The 26652-nt window shown below is 38.5% G+C and overlaps 1 protein-coding gene across 9 annotated transcripts in view; it reads left to right on the top strand.

The window, feature by feature from the left end:
- The window catches only part of LOC146515035 (alpha-1,3-mannosyl-glycoprotein 4-beta-N-acetylglucosaminyltransferase C-like), a 114992-nt gene that overhangs the window by 23698 nt on the left and 64642 nt on the right, over positions 1 to 26652 (top strand). For 4 of the 9 annotated variants that reach the window (XR_014874973.1, XM_085165622.1, XM_085165619.1 and 1 more), the window contains exon 2: positions 879 to 1120. The exons of 3 other annotated variants lie outside the window; for them this stretch is intronic. The gene's annotated coding sequence lies outside the window, so the exon portion shown is untranslated. Of the gene's footprint in view, positions 1 to 878; positions 26320 to 26652 lie in introns of all 9 variants that reach the window. 2 more of the 9 variants (XR_014874974.1, XM_085165620.1) reach the window with 2 other exon arrangements.

A 26652-nucleotide genomic window follows, 5' to 3' on the forward strand; every position in this document is an offset into this window, starting at 1 on the left:
AGACATGTGGAGTGGCGAGAGAAAGGACCCAAGTGCAGGCACTGACGAATAATTATTGCGAGTGAGCTTTATTCACTGTGGGGAAAACGAAATACAAACAAAAGCTGAACATGGCAGCGACTAAACTAAAACAAAACCCAAACTGGGTGAAACTAAAAAATGATACAAAGGAACAAAAGCCTGGGACTAGAAACCTGCGAGATGGAACAAAAACCTGAGATGGGAACCTGAAGACAAGTGACGAGGAACATGGAGGCTGGAACATTGAGAAATACAACGAGTGGAACACAGATGAACCTGCAACACACAGAGGAAGACACAGGGCTTAAATACAGTTGGGACAAATTAGACATAATGAGACAAAGGAAGCAAACCAGAATACACTGACATAAGACAAAGACTATCAAAGTCAAACAGGAAACACGAGACATTCGCAAAGATGTAGACTCAGAGACACGGAGTTGACACAGAGACATGACTGACTGGATATGAAACATGCAACACAGGGAAGACACAGTGACCGAAACTAGGAGCTAGAACTACAAATATAAAATGAACAGAAAACCATCAACAAAACCAAAGCCATGAATAACAAATAATCAAGGAGTATAACTTAAACACAAAACACTCGGTCACCAAACCCAGGATCGTGACAAAACTAAACTACACACACATCTTATCTAATAACTTTTACTAACATCTGATCAATATTGTAGACATAATTACAATAATTACAATTATTAAATCAAATATTTTCCTGTTTGGAATATCTTTAAAAGGGCACTCAGGATACCTGAGGACTCTTTTTCTGGCACATTATCAAGGTAAGGCAATCTTGTTCTCAACTTATGCTATACGTTGTCTCCCCTACCCATTAGGTTACACATCAGGAAAGAAAGGGGACCGGAGGACCCGGGGGAACCAGCACCCCAGTCTGCCAATCCAGAGGTACCGCCCCTCATCTCCACTCAACATTGTAGAGGCATTGTAGAGGTGTGTCAACCAAGACAGCTCTACAACATCCAGAGCCTTCAGGAACTCAGGTGGACCTCATCCACCCCAGAGGCTCTGCAACCAAGGAGCTGTTTAACTGCCTTAGTGACCTTGCTCCTGGAGATAGGTGAGTCATCCCCTTCGTCCCCAGACTCTACTTCCTCCATGGAAGACGTGCCAGTGGGATTAAGGAGGTCCTCGAAGTATTCCTTCCGCCTGACAATTTTCTCAGTCAAACTCAGAAGGTAGAGCACTTCTTTCTCCTCCTGAGTTGCCTGATGGTTTGCTAGAATCTCTTCAATGCTATCCGAAAGTCTTTTTCCATGGCCTCTCTGAACTCCTCCCACACTCGAGTTATTGCTTCAGCCACTGCCCGAGCCACTTTCTGCATGGCCCGTCGGTAGCTATCAGCTGCCCGATAGGACTCCTTCAGCCTGGTGGCTCCCTTCACCTCTGGTGTCCACTATTTGGTTTGGAGGTTACCAGCACGACAGGCATCAACCACCTTGCGTAGCTCAGTGCAGTGGCTTCGGCAATGGAGGTGCTGAACATGGTCCATTTGGTCTCAATGCCCCCACTCTCTCTTGGAATGCTGTTGAAGGTCCTCCAGAGCTCTGCTGGATATACAGTGGTCCCTCGTTTATCACTGTAGTTACGTTCTAAAACTAAGCCGCGATGGGTGAAATCCGTGAAGTAGCCAACTTCATTTTTAACAATTATTATAGATGTTTTAAAGCTGTAAACCAGACAGGCATGAAAATTTTCACACTTTTCTGTCTTGTTTAAACACTCTCAAAATTCAAACTTTCATAGAAAAATAAGTCCAGTATTATAGAATGAAACCAAGACACCCACAGGTTCCTTTGACGGTGGAAAATGTTTCATCGACATTGCTGTGCTTTTGGGGAGAAAACTTGCAAACATACAGTACAGCACTTCAGAGTCACACTGCTAGCGATAGAAGATGTATGTAATTTTAACAAGCTGAATGCATTCTGTACTGTACAGGACCACAGCATGAGATTGACTGACAATGGTCTACAGCCAATCAGGAAACAGAACACAATGCACTGTAAAAAAAAAAAAAGCATGCAAAATTGCACAAAAAGAAAAAAATCTGCGAAACTGCAAGGCTGCGAAAGGTGAACCGCGTTATAGTTATATCTTCCTCTGCTTGTTCACCACTACTATGTTTGGCTGGTAAGCCATCAACAGTTTGTGATGTCCTGGAGGTCCCACAGGATCTTATTCCGTCATTCTCGACCACCCTATTGGGCATGTCCCATTTTGACCTCAGGACTTTACAGCCATATTTAACACAGATGTCTCCGTATACTATGCCAGCTAACTGGCTATGGCGTTCCATGTATGTTATGTGCTGGATTCTCTCACGGGCAACTTTACACAGCCTGCAGCTGGGGTCTTGCCTGGTGTGGTAAATCCCATCCTCTATCGATCTTGTCCTGAGAGCTTCTTCCTGTACTGTCATGGTTAGTGCATCTGTGCTGTCTTTCAGTCCAGCTTTGTCCAGCCACCGGTAGGATTTCTGCATATCTGACACTTTTTCTATGTGCCTGTCATACATACCGTGCAGGGGCCTGTTCTTTCATGATGGTTCTTCTCCTTCCTCCTCTTCTTTCTCATGTTTCTGCTGCCTGAGGTATTCTCTAATTGCATGGTTGGTTGTGGCCATCTTTCTGATGTACCAATGAATCTTTGTTGTCTCATCCTGAACAATGGTTCTGACACTCACCAGTCCACGTCCTCCATATTTTCAGTTAGGGTACAGTCTCAGAGTGCTGGACTTGACTTGAAACCCTCCATGCATGGTCAGGAGCTTCCTTGTCTTGATGTCAGTGGCTTCTACCTCCGCTTTGGCCACCTTATTATTATTATTCCAGGGGGTTATCTGATTACCAACAGAGTGTAGGTGTTAACTGCCCAAATCTTGTTCTTTCCATTCACCTGACTCCTCACGCCTTTCCCTCTGCAGGTATTTGGCAGTTGCGGCTTTCCTAGAGGCCTCTTCGTGATTCCCATTTGTGGAGCACTGAGTCATAGGCTTTCTTGTAGTTAATCCAGGTGATGAACAGGTTGGTCAGTCTGGTCTTGCAGTCTCAGTCTACTGCTCTACTACTAGTCTGTGGTAGATAGAGCTCATGTATTGAGCCATGTGCCTGTCCATTTTACCCACTATGATGTCTGACAGGAGCTTCTATGTGGTACTGAGACAGGTTATTGGACAGTAGTTGGATGGGTCAGTCCTGATGTCTTTAGTTAGCCATTCTGGGTGTGCTTCATCTATTATCACCTGGTTCATGTGTGCTGCCAGGTGCTCAAGGAGTGCAGAGAGCTTCTCGGCCAGTAGGCATGAATCATGTCAGGGCCTGATGCTGTCCAATTCTTCATCCTGGAGACCCTTTCTTAGATGTCTGCCACTGTGATGGTTGCCCGCAATGCTGCATTCACGTCTTCTAGTAGACCTTCAGAGGATATTTATTTATTTATTTATTTTTGTTTCACACATGGTACAGCCGTAATTCATTTCCCATACACAACCTTCCTTTCAATTAAAGTAAAACCGTTTCCATGCATGAAAAGGAGCAGGAAGAAGAATAAATTCCTATTGACACCTGCCCCCTATCTGTGATAATACAAGTAGGCACTTACAACCAAAATTACACTCTGACAATATTCCGCACATAACAAAACAAAACAAAGTAAACAGAACAATATACTCAGCAATGAGCAATACCACTAAATCTCAAACTAAAAGGATCATTTTTCTACAATTAAATTCTATTATTTTCAAATTCTTCATATTGGTTTATCATTTTATTCTTATAGCAGATTTTAAATTGAGAAACATTTGTACAACACTTAAGATGATCACTGAGAGAATTCCAGTTTCTTATGCCTATGACTGTTGGACACATTTGCCTTTGTGTGGTTCGAGCAAACCGGTGCTTAAAATAAAACTTCCTTCTGCCATCCCCATTTTCTGAACACAATACAAATAAACTTTGTAACTTAAGAGGTAGTGTTTTATTTTTTGCCCTAAACATAAAAGTTAATGTCTGTAATTTCACTATGTCTTCTAGTTTTAATAATTTTGATTTTATAAACAAACTATTGTTCTCTATATTTAACATTATGCATAATTCGAATCGCTCTCTTCTGTAATAAATATAATGGTTTCATATTAGTCACATATGTATTCCCCCATACTTCAACACAATAACTCAGATAGGGTAGAAACAATGAAAAATATAATATTCTCATTGTCTTGTAATCTAATATATATCTTACATTACCCAAGATATAAATACTTTTAGCCAACTTTTTTTTAACATGTTCAATGTGTGATTTCCATGTTAACTTGTCATCCACTATTACACCCAGAAAATGGAATTCTGTCACTCTTTCAATCATTACTCCCTCTATAGATAATACTATCTCTTCCTCCTTTACACGGTTTCCGAATATCATAAACTTTGTTTTTTCCAAATTCAGCAATAACTCATTTACATCAAACCATTTTTTAATTTTTTTCATTTCAGTAACCATAATTTTAGCCAATTCTTTCAGGTTTTCTCCGGAACAATAAAAATTTCTATCATCTGCAAACAAAACAAAATTTAACATTTTTGACACATCACAAATGTCATTTATATATAAATTAAAAAGTTTTGGTCCTAAAACAGAACCTTGAGGGACCCCACATTCTATTTTCATTCTATCAGATACATTGCCTAAACACTGCACATACTGAAACCTATTATCTAGATAGCTGCTTAACCAGTTCGATACTATTCCTCTCACACCGTAAGTACTTAACTTAGAAATCAAGATGGAGTGTTGCAGGGTGTCAAAAGCTTTTCTTAAATCAATGAATACCCCTATAGTATATTTATTATGATGTGTTGCTGATGAGATGTCTTCAATAGCATTCATTAATGCTATTGCTGTTGATCTGTTCCGTTGAAAGTCGTACTGACTTTCGCTTAACAGTTGATGTTTTTCAATGAAACTATCAAATCTTTGTGCAAAGAGTTTTTCAAGCACTTTAGAAAACTGCGATAGCGATACTGGTCTATAATTATTAAAACTATGTCTGTCTCCTGATTTATAAAGAGGGATAACTTTTGCCACTTTCATTCGGTCTGGAAATACACCCATATAAAATGAGAGATTAAAAATATAACAGAGAGGTTTGATTATACAATCCAAGGTCTTTTTTACAATGACCATGTCTAACCCATCACAGTCAGTGGATGTCTTGTTTTTAGATTTTGCTACAATAGCTATGATTTCTTTTTCAATGATTTCCCCTAAAAACATAGACTGTACCACTCTGCTGTCTCCTTTCCATTCTGAATCATCCTGTTTTCTAATTAGGTTTGCCAGATTAGGCCCAATATTTACAAAAAAAGAATTAAATTCATTTACCACTTCATTCATATCACTTACGACCTTATTTTTCTTATTAAAGTAAGTAGGTAAATTTAAAGATGTATATTTATTACCCAATACGTTTTTTAAGATATTCCAAGTACCCTTAACATTATTTTTGTTTTTGTAAAATAATTTATTATAATACTCTTTCTTAGCCTTTCTGATAATTAATACTAACTTATTTTTATAAACTTTATATTTCATTTCAGCAGGCTTTGTTCTAAGTTTTATATAATCTCTATACAATTTATTTTTCTTTTTACATGCATTTTTTAGTCCTTTTGTTATCCATGGTTTACCAGTAGTTTTCTTTTTCTTTTGCTTATATAATACCAGTGGACAGTGATTTTCATACAAAACCAAATAAGTATTTAAGAATGCCTCGTATGCAGCATTGACATCATCTACATAAACCTCATTCCAATCTTCTTTCATAAGACCTTGCCTGAACTTATTTATTGCGTCATCATTTCTAATTCTTATATATCTGTCGACACACACTTCCTCCTTTTGTGTCATTTTATAATCTAAAGTAACAAAAACAGGTAAATGATCACTTATGTCATTTATGACAAGACCACTTATAATGTTGCTCTCCAAGCAATTAATGAAAATATGATCAATTGAAGTAGCTGACTTTTCAGTTATTCTACTAGGTTTAGTAATCAGAGGGTAGAACCCTCTTCCAAATAATAACTCAAAAAAAATCTGATGATGCCTTATGATTGGACATTTTTAAAAAAAATCAATATTATAATCACCGCAAATACAGAATGTCTTGTTTCCCTTTACCTTGCTCAATAAAACTTCTACTACATCTGTGAATTTTTCTATCAGTGTCCCAGGCCTCCTATACATACAAGAAATTATATTACTCTTTCTTTCCATTTCTATTTCTACTGTCACACACTCCATTAAATCATCAATAGCCACAGACATATATTCAACCAGTTTACATTTCAAATCACTATCAACAAAAAGTGCCACACCTCCTGCCTTCTTATTAGATCTGTTTATATGATGTAATTCATGCCCATCAATGTGAAAGTCCCAACCCCTTTCCTCATCTATCCATGTTTCTGATAGTGCTATCACTTTAAACTTGCCTTTCAGATTATTCAAAAAATCATTGATCAGAACAAAACTTTTATAGAGGCTTCTACAGTTGAAATGAATTAATGAAAATGTATTGCCTAAGTCAACATTATCCCTAAATTGATTCTCAGTATAATACTCGCATGTAACATTAATTGCATTAAGCACATTCCTTTCTGGATCAATATTATTTTCAAAATCATGTAATTTGTAATCTGAATCTTCAGTCATTGTGATTGGGTATTCTTTAAATGTCTGTTATCCTTATGACATACCCAAGTATTTCACAACATATTTTGGGAAACCACTCATAGCTATACAGTTCTTTCTGATCCATACATAACTGCGGCTCAGATCTATATCTCGTCTCCGCGCATAATGGTAACACCGTCGGTCCCAGTTCCATATCCACCTGCAGCTTCACAGTAATACTCTTCCAGTCTACTGTCTCATACCTTGCCATTTTCCCCTTCCGACAGTCGGAAATAGTGTCTTTCTTTGAATAAGTTCGGCTAGTTGTTAGCAAACACATCATAACAGACCTTCTGCCATCCGACCGCAACAGTGTAATCATCCTCCGTAGTTGTCCAAATCATGAGTATCCCTGATCTTGGCAGAACCTTGGCTTCTTCTGGTGTTCCATTGAGCTTTATCATCACTTTGCAATTTCTTGTCCATGTTGCTTGGATTTTCTTTTCTTTACGCATGATACGGGCTTGTCTGGCAATATCGGCGTTCTGATATCACATTGTCTTGGTAATGAGCTATGGAGGGTTCAGGTTTGCAGCTTTCCCATGATCTTATCTTTCCGGTCACCTGCTCTCGCACTCAACAATCCTTCTGTTGTACTTGAATCTTGGTACCCAATCTCGGGTGGAGTGAGGACATCCCCCCCCTCCCGAGCTGGCGTCCTGGCTCCCTCTTGCCATGGCATTTATATTGTGCATTTGTTAGTACCTCATCTATCTCAGCTATGATATAGCTATATCTCATCAATGTGTCCTGGTTCCTTATCACCATACAAGGATTTTGTTAATCCCGGCAAAGTCCGACCCGGTGTGGCTTCAGTTATCTCTCTCTTGCTCATATCCGAGGATTGGTTAGCAGGGAGGGTCTAACTAACCACCATGGGAGATGTCATGTTAAAATGCTCCATAGCTGCTGATTCTTTTAAATTTTTTTGCCTTTTTGGTTGTTCCATAATCTGTTTACAATCTCTAAAATAATACATTTAAAGAAGTTAATGGTGGCCCCAGACTTGTGCATAGTCTGATTTCACAAGTCATTGCCAGGTTAAAATAGAAAATTTCAGTGATTAGTGCTTTTGTAAGAATGAACATAATTGACCAAAATGACCAAAACCAAAACAATTGTCTGTTCAGACATCCTGTACTTTGAATAGAATGTATGTAAAAGTATGTGTCTTTATCTGATACCTTTTGTCTTTATCTTTTTTTTCATCAGACTTAAGACATCAGTATTGCTTTTTTTTACACTTTCTCACCAGCATTGATAAAAGTTGCCTCCCATGCACCTTTTAACACCCCACTCTTTAGTAAACTGTCATTGTCAGCCAGCCTGTTGGTATGTTTTTGTTTTCCCAATATCCCTCTATAGGCTTTAACCATTTATATCATTTATAGGCAATATGCGCAAGCACACAGACATTCACACAAAAGTGTCCATAGGGAACTGAAGACAATAGCAGTTAAATGATCTGGATTCCTCCAGGACACAGTGGCATTCAATCACCGGAGACAGTCCTGCCCCAAGAAATGCACACAATGATAGCACATTATGGAGAGGAAAATGGAGAAATATACAGGGCTTCACAAACAACAGTTTGCTCTGATTCCATGATGCCCTCCGACTACCAGTATAACCCATTAATTATCATTGTGGACTCATAACATGGTTGATTAGTGCCTTAAATGGGCTCTGCAGCCATGGACCCACAGTTGTTTGTATGTTGTTTATGAACACAATGAAAAGTGTGGCAATAGTGGTGATTGATGGTGTTCTTTTTCTTTGAGTCTATTCATGAATCCATTAGTTTTCAAATGTGCTTAATGTAAAATTGAACTGGAGAATTCTTTGAAAAAAGCAAGAAAAAAAAAGCTAATGCAACTTAGGAATAAAAAGGCCATAAAATATTGCAAAGTACCATACTTAAAATAGTTTTTTCTCCATGCCGTGCATTGGGTCATTAAAATATAATATTAAATTTATACAGAACTCCAAACATGCAATTTTGATATTATCTACTTTATTTTGTTTCTTTTGAAACACTGTTACTTTGCCCATCTTCGTGTTTTATATTTCTAGATTTTCTAAATAAAGTTCTCTTAACAGACAAAGATGCTGTTTATTGATGAACAGGACTCCTGCTCCTGCTGGTCTTTCCATGCCACTGACCACCACCTTCTGAGCGCCTCCTTACGCCTCATTGCTTCCTTGTGGTCCATGGTGTGGTAACTGGCATGCCACTTCCTCTCATCCCCATATCTACCTGTGGGGTGATTGAAACAAGAGTGAGCTCTTGTCAGGGCCTCGGCCACCATGTAATTGAATTCTTCCTTGTTTCACAGAGTGCAACAAAGCATAGCACTGGATAGAGGGTAAATATACTCAGTACTTAGAGGCAAACCTAGATGACTGTTCAACAACAAACTGTACTACAAAAGGGTATTGCTTGGAATCATTTACAGACTTGGTGTTACCTTTAGAGTAAAACACTGACATAGGGCTGGTAGAGATAGTAGTATAGTAGTGACAGATATAAATCAATAGTCAATATAAATAAAATAGCTTTTTCTGTCAAGCTTAAAATGTCATTTTTACTCCTAACTGAAGTTATACTTTATAGTTAATTTAGATTTTAAATATTTGTTTTCTGTTCTGTCAGAATTTGAACATGATGAGTGTGCTGTTGAACATTACAGAACACTATTTTAAATAATAAAATTAGGTATTAGTTATATATAATAAACAAAATCCTAATTCTGGCTGGTCTAAAATGTGAAGTCTTTCTTTGGTCAGTTTCAAATAAATAACCTAAATATGAATACAAAATAAAATCACACAAAAAATTATACTGTGTTAAATTGTTGGAAAACAACCCCCCCCCCAAAAATTGATGAAATCTTTCTTTATATATCCTCTTAAAAATTCAAGAAGCTTTCAAATGTAAACAAAGCAGAATATTAACAAACCTGAAATAGTCACTCAGCTGTGCTCCGCTTATCCTCCCAGACAAAGAATAAATTAAATTTTAAAAAATAAATAAAAAGACAGCTATTCAGTGGACTCTGCACACCATGTGTAAGTTGGAAAGGCCATTAGAAGAGAAATGTTTGTAGAGTTGGTAACAACATTTAATTAATTTAATCAGCCCGCTTAAATCAGACATTTTTGCCTGTGCTTACTAGGATAATGTATTTTGCAATACAGTAGGCTGTTAGATTTGTGGTCTCACTATGTCTCTTTTTTAATACTCCTCTTAGTTTCTGAGCCATGTAAAATCATACTATGCAGCTTTGGGCAACAGAAAAAATAACCATTAGGTATTGAAAGTATTTATTATCAGTTACTGACTATAGAAACCCTAAAAATGTGATGATGGGATGACACTGAGTTGAATATATAAATGAGTAAGTCTGCAATCATTTGTCTTCTAATTCAGCTGTATTTTAGATGTACAGTAGATCTACAGTATATATATGTAAAGGTTTAGATAACATTCTGCAACAGCTAAGGTCATACTCACAAGCAAAGTGACCTTCAAAGTCCAGTTTGTTTGTCTACTGTGATCTCTGTGTGTCATGCCCAGGCACAGCAAACTGTCCCCGGTCGGGTAGGTAAGCCCCGGAGAGCTTCAGTTGCACTAGAGCACATAGATCATATAGTGTGATCGCTACTCCACAAATTCCTAGACAACAGCTTCCTCTGTGAAAACTGATGAGATTGGTAAATAACAAATCTATAGTACATATGAGAGGATGGAGCCGCAAAGTGCACAAAATCATGAACTTGATTTTGCTCAGCATGAGGCCTTTTCAAGTGTGTATACACGAAGAGAGAGACGGAAAGTGCAAGAGCGACATGCATACTTGGCCTGGAAGAAGTAGAAGTAGCGCGATCTTAAAATTTTCCCATTTCAGTCGTTAAGGGCTGTGTGAGGCTTACGGGCAAGTGGCAAGAATAGACAATGGTACAAACAAATTGAACAAAGCAACTGTGCCTAGTGCGAGCACAATTACAATGTGGTCTAGTCTTATCTTTGCCTAGTGGGAAAGTATGTATCCTTTGTATGTTTTTGTAAAAAATAAAAAAAGGTTAGATGGAAGCACAACTCCAATTCTCAGAAGGGAAAATGGTACTATATTGTCAAGCCTGCTTCAAGGCATTGCATACGTCATTCCACCCAGGCAGGAGACAGGAGTCATTGGCCTGTTTGCTGTTGGCTAATCTAAAGAGATGGATTCTCAATGTGGGTCTCACTCTGGCTACTGTGCTTAATGGGTCTGACTCCCCAGGACATCGTTTCAATCTAAAGGTCACCGTGGTCTTAACTCTAACTGAGCACCTCAAAATCCAGCCTAATTTGCTTCTGAACCATACTTCCCACTATACTTGAGAGGGTCATTTTCTGTTACAACTTTTGAAGTATTTCTGAGAAAATTACTATGATCTTCAATATATGAGCGGCAATACCTTAAAAGCATTTAGAAACAATATCTTTATTAGAATGATAAGTCAGGACATCTTATACTTTTGGTTCATTTCCAGTTGTTAAGTCCCCTTAACAACTCTGACCTGTCACTAAAGTACAGCTGATTTCAGTACTTGGTCATTGCATTACATTACAAAAACAGAAATGAATAATTTAATTAACAAATCAGGTAGCACTGCCTGAAGGTTGTCAGTAAGACACAGTCCAGTCTGGTAAGTTCAGTGTTAATAAGAACAAATTATTAAAAAATAAATGAAAGTTATATAACAGAAACGGTCGCTGTTCGAATTACTGACCACTGATTTGTCAAATCAGCATACTATGTGCAAATTGTTAAGTCAGATTGCTGCCAGACTTTGTCACTTGTATCAGAATTATGGCATGAGGTGTAAATTGCCTTTATCTAGTATAAAAAGGATGAATTATGCAGAGACAGTGGCTTAATGAGCAATAAACAGAAGAAGAAAGAGAAATGATTGTCTTCTCCACCTGCTTATTATTTTAATCCTACTTCACTGAGGAATTCAGAGAGCACTTACTTTGTGGTCAAAACTTATGTGAATATGATTCATTACATTTTTTTCTTAGAATGCAGATGAACAAGAAACTTTATAGGGGAGCTTTTAATATTCTTGTTTATTACTTGATTTAATACTGTGTTATATCACTAGGTAGTTGGGAGCAGGAACAACATTAGGTTTTGTTTTTCGCTGAATGAAAAACAGAACACGTACGTCATTACTTCATTCACTTCAAGTACTTCATTGGAGGAGTAATTATTTTCTCTTAAACAACAGTCTAGCCATGTATTATTCCTGGAAGTCTTTTCTTTTCAAAAATGGCAAAAATAAACAATCCTAACTTAGTTGGTTGCTTTGAAACTCGACTGTACTGTACAGCTGGGTTTTCCTCCTGTCAGGATGTTGGTGCACCGCTCTTCTTTTAGAAGTCTCTCACTGCTTGGTAATAGAACTCAGCTGCTTTCTGCCATGTTTTGGTTTCATGCCACCTCTAAGGTGACATGTGGCTTATACGGCCTCAAATAAAGGTCTAACAGAGTCCACTTGCCTACTCTAATTTATCTAAGGGATTTCTTGTGCTGCATATATTTTGTTCCTTGAGCAGTCAAGCATTAAATTGCTTTCCATTGGGAGCAGCTCGTATGCCAGGGTCGCCAAAGCTGTGGCTGGTTTCCAATGAGATGGTTTGGCAGCAAAGCCAACACTGTAATTAGGGTCACCCGGCTCTGGAGCTGCTGCAGGGGTAAAGGGTCTTCATGGTTGCATAGTGCATTTGAAAGTCACTACTAAGCTGGAGGATGATAACACGTAACTTCTTAGATCATAAATCAACAGAACACTAATGTGGCATATTATCCAAACTTTTTTTCTATTAAGGAAAAAAACTTAAAAATATATGCATTCAGAGAACTTTTCAGGAAATAATTATTTATTATCTCAGATAGTTATGTAGGCAAATTCTTTGAATTTCTACTATATAACAATAAAATGAAAGGAGGAAGACTAAGGTAGATTTGACAGATAGAGGTAAGGTGTGAATATTGAATGTGCCATATATAAGTAGTAGCCAGCTTTGTTGCATTTTGCCAGAAGCGGACTTCAGCAGCCTCTATCATTTGAGCTGTCAATAAAGCGTCCTGCCTGTAGAGTGTACCTCCCCAAATGTAGCCTGTGGTGCTTTTTCATAAGAAGGCAACACAGCATGTGACCATCTGCAAAGCTCTTCAATGTGTCCAGTGGGATAAAATAGAAGTCACTGTTATTCTTAGGCAACAGAGAGTGCAGGTGCTTCTGCAAAACATGTAGAGAAGAAACATTTGAAGAGCTGCTCATAAGAATTTTTAGTGTCTTGACTTTGTTGTAACTTGTGATTTTTATGTGAAATTGGATAAGCAGAAGAAAATGGATGAGGTGGATGGATCTTAACCATAAGTGTTTTCATAAGTTTCTTGAAATATGTCTTTTTTAAAGGTACAGTGTGTAAAATCTCACAACTAGATGGCAGTAGATTGCAAATTGCAAGCAACTGAATTCTGTTTTATTATTCCTCCCAATTTAATTTTTATAATCCGAGCTACGGTGGGCAATGTAGGACAAACAACTATGGCTGCCATTAATCTGTCATGAGTGTAGGACGAGTGTCCACATCTATTTACTCTGGAAGAAGATGTAAAACTTCATGAAAGAATCCCAAAACACGTCTAAGTGAGTCACTGAGGTGAATTATTGAATTTTCCTGTCAGTAAGCGCTGCTGTGTTAGTGAAAATTTCTTTGAAGTGGATACAATGAAATCAAACTGTTTACCATTACCATTGTCAGTGTTGTCGGAGACGGGAGGGTCTAAGTAAGTTCTGCACAACAGAACTGAAGAAACTGGAAAGGACTTTAAACTGTGAAAGCTTAACTAAATGGACTGAGAAACAAAGACTGTTGAAACAGCTTTACTGCTGAATTGTAGTGTTGAATTAATGTGTTCTGTTTCAATAAAACAAGATACAACAAGATCAAAGATCTTAGCTTTCTCTTGTAGAATTAGTGGTTAAATATACATTGTTACACAATTTGACTTGATTTGAAAGCTTGGAAATGTAACTCAGTCACCAAAGAATTTTTGTAATTGGACAGTTAAATATCCCAGTTAGAATGGAAGTCACATTGCATTATGATTTATTAAATATATTTTAGCTTAAACAAATGCTGAAAAGCAAAAATGAATTTTGCTAGTTGGCAAACAAATTTGTAGGGAGCAACACCTGCACACCCCTCTAAAGCAGATAAAAGGCCACCTTCCTCAGCTCTGCCGTGATTGTTCTAAGGAATTCAGCTTATTAAAAAATAAATATTTATCACCTTTCAGAAAACCCACAACACTGCACACCAAGCATATTTTAAAAACTAGCTTGCGTTCTCTAACAGCTCTTGTTTTAATCCATTCATTTTGAATGGTACCAGCCAGTGTTTAAAGTTGTGATTATTTGCGGTTACAATATTTTGACAAAACCATTCTGACATATTATCTTACCATAAATACATATAGTGGTGTTCGACGGTAAACAGATGCTCATATAAACGACACCATCCCAAGTGGCTGGCTTAAATTAAGCAGCATCAGAGGAGCAGCAATTTATTATGCTTTTATGCTCAGATATCTACACACCCACACAACATATGTCTGTTAATACACAGTGACAGTAATGGTGGCTTTAGTTGTCTGGGCAAATCGATGAACACAAGAGATTACTTTGCATTATTGTCAATTTATAATGCTAGAAATTACATTACCAGGGTCATTTTGACCATGCCCTGTGACAACAATGGCAAAGAGGTCATTTCCTGAGGAAGTTGCATTTTCATTTTCATTGGATTTTCTAATTATCTAATTATAAAAACGATTAGATTAGATTAGAAGTATTTAAGATTTAAGATAATGTTGCAGAAGGTTTATTAGTTTTGCAAATTTTATATATTATTAATTAAATACCATTGATTATTTATTACATCATAAAGTTAAATATAAACTTGAATTCACTAATAAAAAGGTACATCACAACACAATTGCTAAAACAGCTAAAATATGTAGTTATTGTAGAAGAAAATATTATGGAAAAGTTAAAAAAAGAATTTTAGATTATGTGTCATTTTGGTTGCACTAAAATAAAGAGGGTATAAAACCAGATCACTCACTGTGAAATAGATTAAAGAGGTGACATGCCTATGCTTTAAAAACACCCTCACAGTTGGCTGAAGCAAAATAAAAAAATAATTAATAAGTTAATTATTGCAACTAATGAAGGTTTTTTCGAAAACTCATCTTTGCCACACCTCCATCTCGCTCATCATCTATCCCCAATGCTCCACCTCAGGTCTGCTCCTCTGACCGACTCGGCTGCTCTCCTTTGGTTTCTCTGTTTATTTGCTTGGATTAGTAGTCCAGACTCTGAACTCTCTGCTCAGTTTGGCTAAGGTTGTTCTGATGCTCTACACAGCCTGCAACTCTCCCTGGGATGTGTTCAGATAAAAATTATCTGTCAAGACTGTCTGGAGGAGCAGCACTCTCTAAAAAAACTTCTTACATTTCTCACCATGTTCCATAGCCTGTCAAATATATTTTAAAAAAGAGCTGTCAAACTTGTGTTAGTCCTCCCCTCTACTAGGACTGGTCACATTAAGGTTCAGCACTTCAGAAGTGAGATACTTTATTAAGATATGTTATTTATTTCCTCCATATTTAATGAGGAGCCACCCTGGGAAGCAGATGGTACGTTAGCTGTAATAAACCAGAGTTGACTTAAGTGGTTTTGTGAGGAATTGAGCTGTTAAGCTTTGCTATTTCACACCCCACATTGTTGAAGGGTCAAAAGGTGTGCAATGTGTGGGTGTGTGTTCACTCAAAGAGTGTGTGTTCATTCACCAGGCACAAATAGATTACTTTTATAACTCTGGACAGGTTCTCATTGCCCCCAGTGAAGCATCATATATTGATGCAGAGAGAACAAAAATTACTGTAAGCTCTGACCCCATTGTTCACAGAGCCAGCATTAAAGTTGCTGAGTAAGGGTTTCACAGTTCAGCTGTGTTTTATTGTTATGCTCAGCAGAAGTGATGCGAGTGTACACACATGCACAAACTCAGACGGAGATTCACCGAGAGCACACGATCACACGAGTGTCCTCTGAGATTTCTGTGAAGTTCTGGAAATGAAGGAAGTTACAGGTGTTTTGGTCATCAGAAAATAAAACACGATTCTTTATTCTCACAGTGAGAGAACTAACAGATGAATCTTGCTAATCTATGGCTTAGTCCAAAAAAATTAAAAAAATACATGAAACAGATGGTCTTTTATAGGTGCATCAGGATGAAAATATGATGGCTGCCAATTCTTAAAAACTACATCTGGCAATGAGCATTTTCCCCTAAAGTTACCTATGTGATTGGTGATTTCTTAGCCCACAGTGGGTTGTAGCTTTCTGTGATGTCTGAGTATATTTCACGTCTTCAGTTCACTCTGAAGACTCTGAGAGAGGCTGGAAACTGGCGGCAGCTGTCTGAGCCTGAATATTCCCATCGTCTCTGGCTAATGTCGATAATTAAGGAGTAAATACATTTTAGAAAGTCCCTGGTGTGTAGTAGCTTCTACTTTCAACCTCGACCTGTCGCAGGGCACCTTGAAGGTAAATCCGAGCAGGTTTTGGGGAAGTTGGAAAGTGAAGAGTGGGTTGAAATGATTCCTCATCTCAACTAGGTGCTTTCACAAAGTGAGGCAAAGGATGTGTGTGGAAAAAATACCCACTTAGTGCTGCATATTAAATAGAGGCCTGATGAGTAAAACATGAATGTTTAAGCTCATTCCTACTGATACAATCCAGCACTTACGGCCCCAGGGTTGCAGATAGAGCTGGGCGATAGAACGATAACGATATGTATTGCGAAATAACTTTTTCTCGATAGAAAAATTAAACTATTGCGATAGGCCTCACTGCTCTTGTCCGCTTAAAAAAAAAAAGAACAGCCAATCCAAATTAAGTAGCGCAGAGCCGAACCAATCACAGCCACAGCGTCACATGTGTATTTGTTTGGCAAGCAGCCAGCCGCCGTGCCACCCAGGTAATGGAGGAAATGAGTGTGTCGACTAGAGAAAAATCAACCGAGAGCGTGACCGAAGGTTACCGAAGAGAAAACAGATGATGGTTCCAATGCTGGGGAGACTGTCGAACGGAAGAGCCATAGAAGTTCCGTAGTGTGATGGTATTTCGGCTATTTCAAGTCTGACAAAAAACAGAGTAGCGCGCACTGTTGTTGTTGTGCCGATTGTGCTGAAAGCAAGTCTGGAAATACAATAAACCGGTGCATGCTCAATCTCAACAAACTAAGATTTATTTTTAGAATTAATATTTTGTTTCTAAGTGGAATTGACAATTTAGTAGTCTGTTTTGTTTGTTCTATTTTGAAACTTAAACGCTTTAGCGGCTGCCTTTTGTGTAGTTTGCAATATTTGCCTTTATTTATCTGAAAAAGTCTCATGTTCCTTAAGTACATCTACCCTGTTGAACTTATTATGGGAAAAAAATATTTAAATCAAAACAAGCTGCTGATTATTTCACATTTTACTTGTGAGCAACAGCACATTTAAATCTTACAAATATAGTTGTTTGGCTTATATTGTGATATATATCGTTATCGCCTGAAATGAAAAAAACATATCGTGATATGAAAAAATCTTCTATCGCCCAGGTCTAGTTGCAGACTGCTGGGGCTGACCGTGTGTACTTATTTTCAGACAAATACCATTGTTAAAGAGATTTTAACAACTTAAAGGAACCTCCCATGAGATGGACTGGGAAAGAGAAGGAGGGCTGATGGGATGGAAAACAGGGGATCACCACAGTGTGCTCATTGAGAAGAATGAATGAATAAATTGGAAGCGATGGCATTCCTGGCGATCTTCAAGGCAATGAGACATTATTGATTTCGAAGGAGAAAACGCATTCTTAATGTGTCCAGGGATCCAGGCCTTCTTTTTCATTCTGCTTGTTGTCCTTGCTCTTTTTCTACAGCTTTGTATTCCCAAAAAAATGTCTGAGGAATGAAAGCATGATGTAAAATCCTAATGTAGCTCACGACATGTCAGTCTAGCTGCTGGAACACTGAGCACTCGTCTCAATTGACAGTGAAGGTACTGTATACTGCACCACAGCCATCTGTTCCCTTTTGACACAATGCAGTGAATCAGCACTTGAGTTTTTTGAACGGGTGCATCCTAAAAGCCTTTTATCTGCAAGGATGGAGGCAGGGAATGGCTGTGAAGACGGTAATCTGTGTTGATATTAAGAGGAAGGGAACAATACATTGTGCTATTGCTACTGCACCCATTTTCTCAAAAAATATTGTGAGGCAAACAAGCTTTTTGTTTTGATTTTTAATTCTCAACAACATGATGGTCCATTGGTATATGGTTATCACCCATCCACTTTCTTCTGCTTACCCTTATCAGGGTTGCAGAGGGGCTGAAGCCAATCCCAGCTGTCATAGGAGGAAGAAAGAGTACACCCTGGAGAGGTTTCCAGTCTATCGCATGGCTAACACAGGGAGACAGGCAACCATTCGCACTCACATTAACACCTGTGGCCAATTCACCTCTTTGGACTGTGGGAGGAAGCCAGAGTACCCGGAGAGAACCAACACAAACACGGGGAACACATGCAAACTCCACACAGAAAGGCCCTGGCCAGATGTTGGAGTCAAACTAAGGACCTTCTTGCTGTGAGGCAACAGTGCTAACCATGCCACTGTGCTGCCCCCCACCGGTATATGCTTACCTCCAGCAAAATAGTATTTTTAGCATTTAGGATTTTTTTTCAATAAAATGCTTCTTGTGAATGATTGAATGAATATATGATTCTGACATTATCTGCCACAGTGTGTACATTTTACCATTTTATGATGCTCTGCCTTGGTTCTGAGTGTTAGCTGTACTTTTCATTCTGGGCGCCGCTCCAGGGTAAAAGATTCTAATGTGAGGTGGTAAGCCATAGATTTAAGATCATATCAAACCCAGCAAATAGACAAAGTGTCTCAAGTATGATAGCACAGTCAGGAGACGCAGCCAAAGTTTGAGGTGATATGGAGTACAGCCTCGTATTTATCATGTAGAGCAGGGGTAGGCAACTCCAGGCCTCGAGTGCCGGTGTCCTGGAGGTTTTAGATGTGTCCATGATCCATCACAGCTGATTTAAAGGGCTAAATGACTCCTCAGCATTTCTTGAAGTTCTCCAGAGGCCTGGTAATGAACTAATCATTTGATTCAGGTGTGTTAACCCAGGGTGCGATCTAAAACCTGCAGGACACCGGCACTCGAGGCCTGGAGTTGCCTACCCCTGATGTAGAGCAACAATAGCCAGTGTATAGCAATCAAGGAGATGGTGTGCTGTGTGGGATGGTTTTGCCACGGACTCAGAAAATGTTTAAGTTCAAGGACACAGAGTTATGTAGGCGTGTAAAGCCTCTGTTTGAGGCTGTAATATTGTGCCATTTTTCTGCCTCACACTTTTTATATGGAAAGATACAAAAGAAGAATGGGGGGCTTTGTTGCGGGACCTTTAAGTCGACTGCGGAGATATGGACATTTGTGTAAGTGGAAGAGCTGACATCTCCGACTGCCGTTGCTGTTGTGTAAGATGTTATGCCCCCTATATTCCACATCATATGAAAAATTGCCCACTGGAGAGGAATTACACTGGCTTGGTGTGGGTTAGTCTGAACAAGCTAAGGCCTCACGAAGAGCTCTTCTGAATGCCATTATGCCAAAACCTCTGTATAAAAAGGAATTAAGTAAGTTTATGGTGTATCAAAGCATCATTTAGTACACAGTGGTGAGTGGAGTCTGTATAAGGGGCTTTGAAGTAATATTAGAACAGTATGTACCTAAAAGGCAGGGAAATGTTTAGTACTTCATGCTATATTAGATTTGGAGACAATGCTCTAAAGAAAATCCAGAATCGTTAGCTACATGGTACGGTATACGGTATTGCTGTTGGACAGTCTGATGTGTTTAATGATGTGTTTTCTAAAGGAAACTGATTTTATGATGTTGACTGAGGTCTTTATGTCAGTCAAGGTGGCCCACTTGGAACTGGCACATAGGGGAAACTTGACATTGGTAGTGGCACTTGGACTCAAACAAAGAGCACTTGATGAGTACTTAGCCTAGAGGGGCACTTGGGCCACTTTGATTCCCATCTGATGTGACATAAATAGATAAAAAGAAATCTTGGTCAGTTCAGTCCAACAGTGCATTAAGTAGCTGTACTATAACAATTTTGATGTCATCATGGAAGAAATTCCTTTTCATGTATTTTGGAAGGTGGGTAAATTCATTTCCCTTGAATAGCTGTATATCCAAGAATCGCTTAGCAAAGAGAAGATTAAGTGCACACATTAATCCAGGAGTCAGAGCAATCTTGTAATCCACTCAGTATGCTAATTGCCTGTTCTTTCTCCAGCAAAGGGGTTTACAGGCCATTAAATGGCACTGAGCAGTTGACAAAGGATAGCCAGCATGCTCCCCCACCCACTTTCCTTCTTTCTCTATTTCTCACTTGGACAGGCTGTTGCACACCCACACAACGCTCCTCTAAAGAAATATGCAGAATCTAAAAAGTGTGCCACTGTGTGATTCCAAAGCACTTATTTATTTTACACCGTTAACGTAGAAATACCAAGCCAGGTTTCTGTTGATTCTGACAATGACAAAAGTGGATGTCTTGGTTGCTGCAGAAACTTTTTATCTTCTTGATTTTGAGGAGTTGTCGTTGGGCAATCTTCACCAGCATGCCAACGTTTTTGTTTGTTTTTTGTTTGTAATATTTGTCCACATCTGACAGTTGGACAAGTAAATAATGAAAGATAGTTGCTATTGTCTCCATCACAGCGCACATGCCTCTCTTTCTCTCCCCACAAGGGGATCATGCCAAGGTAAAGTGCAATTCGTAGCGCACTACTGCCTGTGTAGTCCCTCAAGTGGCCTTGGCAGCCTTAACATGATGGATGTTGTTCCAGATTGGGTTTCTCGCTACACTGATAAAACAGCCTTGTCAAAACACATTCACTACCAATGTAAGCATATAAAGATAGCTGCAGATAATTAGAAGATTTGTGCTTTGCGTCATTTCTAGTGCCAACTGCCAAGGAACAGGGCTGTGACGGATGACTCAAAAAAGAGAATTCGGCTTGAAGCCTGACTGCAAATGTTGCTAGTAATGACCAGAGTGTGTTTTTCAGATGCAGCTAATGAGCACGGCCATTAGACATAAATGACATTTTAAAAACCTGGGGAGTAAGGAAATAAAGAAATACTTAACAAATATGGCAAGAGCATCTGGAGATGCAGTGCTCTGTTCACATAGATGACCTCCATCCAGAATGTTGATGCTGTCAGTCATTGTACTGCTAGTAACTGTGAATATGAGCGCTTGTTACAGTGAAATTCTTTAAGCCGTGTTCCTGTCAGTATGTGCATGGCCTGTCAGAGATATGTGAAAGTGACACTTATCATTACATGACTGCAGAAAACATGGACTGCCCAACGGCAGCCCCAAAGTGAAGCCAAAATGTCGCCCCCTGGTGTTTGGGTGCAGTATAGGTCGTAAACCCGCTATCTCCATGCTAGTGGATGAGACTTGGATCAACTTAAAAGAAAAGAAGGTTTCCCAAAGATGCTTTCTGCCATTGTTAACAGTGCTCATCATGCTGATTTGGGTTAACTGGGTCACTTTTTCTGATTTGATTTTAATTGTTAACATGCTGTGAAATGTCATGACGACAGCTTTGATTAGCAGTTGCAGTCACGGAGAAACTTGCATATCCCTGTTCAGGAATTGCAGATAGAGTAGGGCCACTGAAAGAAGGTCCAGTGTTTACTTTCCATAACCACCACTGTGGGCTTCAAACTGACAGACTGAGGTATTCCGCACTAAACCGGACAAATCAATATAAGGGATCTAAGGGATCGTCACAGTTTTTCATTAGGTAAATGTGTGATATCTAGCCTAATCAGTAATTAACATTATTGGCTAGTTAGCTAAGATGACCAGTCAGCTATTGGGAGGAAGCTGATGTTTGGAAGCTAATCTGTGTACATTAATGAATTTACCTTGACTAAAGAAATCTCTGATGTGCTTAAATGTTAATTAAAAGTCAGTGATGTAGTTTAGATATTAACGCTGTATATCTGACTACAATAAACTGAAGGATGTTCAGACCTGTAGCAGGCAGCCAAAGATGAGGCACTGCAGTGATTTATATGTGAAGCAGAGAAAAATCTGCAGGCCTACACAGTCACTAGCTTACTCTACTGTTACTCTATTTTTATTATTAGTGTTGCACTGCAAGAGCAACAGGCTGGACTTTTTTTCAGCTGCTGTCCAGAAGAATATTATTACATATCTAAAAACAGCTGTGTGAGCATGTCAGTAGAACTGCAGACTGGAAAAAAAGGAAGCGCAGAGCTACAGAACCTGAAGTCTGTGAGATGTTCTACAGTTTGTGATGGTTTTCTCTTTCTGATTGAAGGAGATCCTCTCAGATTCAGACCTGAGTACCACCCAGTGACAAGAGACAAAAGTACTAAATACATTTATTTGTTGTAATATTGGTGTAAATTTGCAGTAACTCCATAGTTAATTGATTTAAACAAAATAGTACATATACTAAGCTAACATATTATGTACTGTCAGTGAAACTGGCAATACATAAAATGTTATGTAGATTTTTTTTTTTGACAGCATAACTAAATAAATAAATAAAACAAGAGGTAAAAAGTATAAGGTAAAAAATTCTTCATGTATATAAGCCAAAAAGCTTTAATATGAAATTCTTTCAGAATGTGTTTTGCTAATAGTGTGTTATTTACCATAAAGTAATTAAGAAGCATTCATGCCAAAGTAACCAGGGAGTATAATAGACATTTTAAATCTATTATTTTCTGCAGGAGGGAATAACATAATTTGGCAAAACTCCAGAGCCTCTGTGATGATGTAACAATGTTCAGTATGAAAGGTTGCTACCACACTGTTCATAATGCGATTTGTCCTTCTTCTCAACTGAGCCTACGCTGGGGCTCTAAAAAAGAAGATTTTACTTTGAGTCCTGCTTGGTACCTGCAGTTTCAGTTCTCCTGATTTTTCTGACATGATATCTGCCTCACTGGGTCAACAGATCATTTAGTACAGGAAGTCTATGATGAAAAAAAGGGAGGGCATTTCTGCAAACCTCTCAATCCAGGAATCCAGGCTCGGCTTGGTGCCGATGGTCTACCTCACTCATTTTTACCCCCAGGGTGTAGCTGTTAATAATAATGTGGACTCTGGGTCCTGTTGTTAAATGGAAAGAACAAATTACACTTCTTTGAAACTTTTAACGGATGTGCTTTTAAATGTAACATTTTATTTAAAGTGTTCTATTTTCTATTTATATGGTACCAGGATACAGAGTGCTCTGTGAGTGTGTAATGGATGTAAAGCTTTTTACGTCATCCTCAGTCTAATATTAAAATCTCAGAAATCAACATTTAATTTCCAGATAATTCTAATATTTACAATAACTCTGGGCCTCATCAAGGTGCCAGTGATGAGAGAAACACAAGTGTGTAGACTTGCTGACTAGCTAACAAATGTTTTCTTACACAGTGCATGTGCTAACTGCTAGCTTAACTGCTAGCTTAACACATTAACTGTACGAGCTACAGAATGATTTTAATGTTGTATAAAACTATTGTATGTTAAGATTTTTGTGTTTTTAATTCTAGTGTCATGTTATGTTATATTTGTCGTGATTTAAGAAGCTGTCAATTGCATAAAACTATCAGCAGAAATCATTAAAAAGCTGGGTGTGTCGCAGTCACATCCAGCAGGTAAGCGAGTGGGCTCTTGCTCCAAAAATGCAAGATAGTAGCCCCCATAAGATCCGACATCACAGTTTATAATTTGAGTCAGTATGTTGATTTGGTCGCAAGGAAAATGCTGCCTCTAGAAATACAGAAAAGAGAATGCTGCACAAAAGAACTCACCAGATGGACTGGTTTTCTTCTGTTTAAACAGTACCTCTAAAGCATGTGCTACTTAATCTCAAGAATCTGCAGCTAATTTTTGCAACCAATCACCATGCACACCCATCTATAACTGAATGTGTGCACATAAGGATGAAAGCAGGCAGGTTTAACTTTTAAAAAGGTTGCAAATATATAATTCTAGTTATGTAGTTCGTTGTTATGATGTAGGTTTAACAATACTGATTCTGGTCTGGTGAGATCTTTTAAAAGTTTTTTTTTTAAAAGAACAGTGGTTGTGATATTTTTCTTCACATAAGGCTGTTCTGTTGTGTTCATAACTATCTATCTCCTCTTTTTTTAATTTGTATTTCTTTCTACATTGTAGATACAAACTGAAGATGTGAAATATATCAAGTAAGATATATGGAATAATGTAGCAAAGAAAATAATAATAAATAACTCTAATAATAACTAAATATGTCTTATATTTTAGATTCCTGAAAGTAGTCACCCTTTGCTTTGTTGACAGCACTGCAAATCCTTGGCTTTCTCTCAATTAGCTTCATGATGTAGTCGCCTGAAATGGTTTTAATTTCACAGGTGTGTCTTGTTAGGGTGTTTGTGGAATTTCTTGCCTTCTTAAAGGGGTTTGAACCATCGGTTGTGTTGTGCAAAAGTGCATAATCAGAAGAGATTTGTTTGGGCCAAGAAACACAAGGGATGAACATTAGACCAGTGGAAATCTGTTCTTTGGTCTGATTAGGGCCTTTGGTTCCACCTGCTGTGTCTTTGTGTGACGCAGAAAAGTTGAACGGATGGTCTCAACATTCATGGTTCCCACCGTGAAGCAGGGAGCAGGAGGTGGGTTGGTGTGGGGATGCTTTGCTGGTGACACTGTTGGGGATTTATTCAAAATTGAAGGCACACTGAGCCGGCATGGCTACCACAGCTTCAGCAGCAACATGCCATCCCATCCAGTTTGCGTTTAGTTGGACCATCATTTATTTGTCAAGAGAAAAATTACTCCAAACACACCTCCAGGCTGTGTAAAGGCTGTTTGACCAATAAGGAGAGTGATGGAGTGCAGCACCAGATGGCCTGGCCTCCACAGTCACCTGACCTAAACCCAATCGAGATGGTTTGGGATTGGATGGGCCGCAGGGTGAAGGCAAAAGGGCCAACAAGTGCTCAGCATCTCTGGGAACTCCTTCAAGACTAGGCAATTGCATTAACAAGCAGTTGAGCAGGTGTACAAAGTGGCTGCTGAATGCATATTGCTAACAAGCGCATTCCTGTGCCTACATTTAGACAACATCCACTTACCATAAAACAAAAGTTCTAGCATGCTGACTGCTAGAAATATGTTTTGTGCATCTGTGTATTTGTTACACCAGTGTGTAACAGTATCACAGTAATAATAGCAATGTAAGACATGGAACATGTCTTTTTTGCATGTGTAGGTGTATGTGTTTTAATTTGTTTTGCTCATGAAACCCTCGCTAAAGGATATTTTCCTGAAAATGATAACCTTCAAGTATTCCCTTGGTATTTCTGAAGGTATTCTGAGGTGCTATCTTTCTGTTGCTCTGAATAAAGGGCAGTGGGTTGGGGGTATTATAAAGTGCAGATGAGTTGCTAAGGTAGGACTGTATGTGGGTGGTTGTCTCTCAGGTTGAGAGTTTTTCTGGAAGCTATGGAGGTCACAGTAGAAAGGTGCAGTAAATATGCTTTGTGCCAGCACAATGTTGGGAGTAAAATCCTTCTCTGCTCACTCGATGAGAATATGATTTTTTGCACTGAAGCTTGCTTAATCCATCCCACATACCTTAGCTAAAAACAGTCAAGCCCCTATTTATCATTTGGTTCAGTTCAGTTTAAATTTTATACCTCCAAACCAGAGCATAAGCAAATTTTAGACACCTTACATATGTAAAGTCAAAAGACCCTAAATATTGCCAAAGCACCCGTTAAAGATCCAAACTTTCTAACATGAACGGACTACGGAGACCTTGCTAACAACTTGTACTAACAGGTGGAGAAATAATAACAACCCAACAGGGACAGCTCACAAATTTCTGACAAGACATCACAAGGGTAGAGATTGTTACATTTTAAAAACTACATGTAACTGTGTTTTAGTATATTGCCATGGAATTAAACATTTCTGAGGTCTGATTGGTTCACAGTTGCATCCTTTATACCCTGACTGTAGATATTAATGCCACAGAATAATAAAACACCATTAATTGTAATTTGTAATTGTAATTTACTTTTTACAAACACGCCTCAGGACAAAAGCTGTTAAGTGACAAATGCAAGTGTTCAAAGGTTATATAATTTTCACTCAGAACAGTGGAAAAGGAGCCTATTAAATTACTTGTGCATTTTACAGTAAAAATCTCACATTATCTTACCTTGCAGAGACATTAGGCCCAACTGATGGTCCCAGGGACATGCTAACAAGTAGCTCCTTAGCAGTGTTGGGAAGGTTACTTTTAAAATGTATTCCATTACAGAATACAGAATACAGAATAAATGCCCCAAAATGTATTTTGTAATGTATTCCGTTACGTTACTCAATGAGAGTAACGTATTCTGAATACTTTGGATTACTTAATATATTATCATGCTGTTTACAACTACGTGAATGTACTATTGCTGTGATTTATTACTGTTACTGAAGGTTCGCGGCTCCGAACCGTAGTAAAGGGACCTCTGACTAATACGTCGGATTCCGTGTCGGGCTCGTAGCCGAAAACTAGCTTTACTTTGTTGTCTGGGTCAACTTTGCTTGCGAGAGACAGAGAGAGGC

The sequence above is a fragment of the Neolamprologus multifasciatus genome, chromosome 7 (genome assembly GCF_963576455.1).
Source record: "Neolamprologus multifasciatus chromosome 7, fNeoMul1.2, whole genome shotgun sequence".
Taxonomy (NCBI): Eukaryota; Metazoa; Chordata; class Actinopteri; order Cichliformes; family Cichlidae; genus Neolamprologus; species Neolamprologus multifasciatus.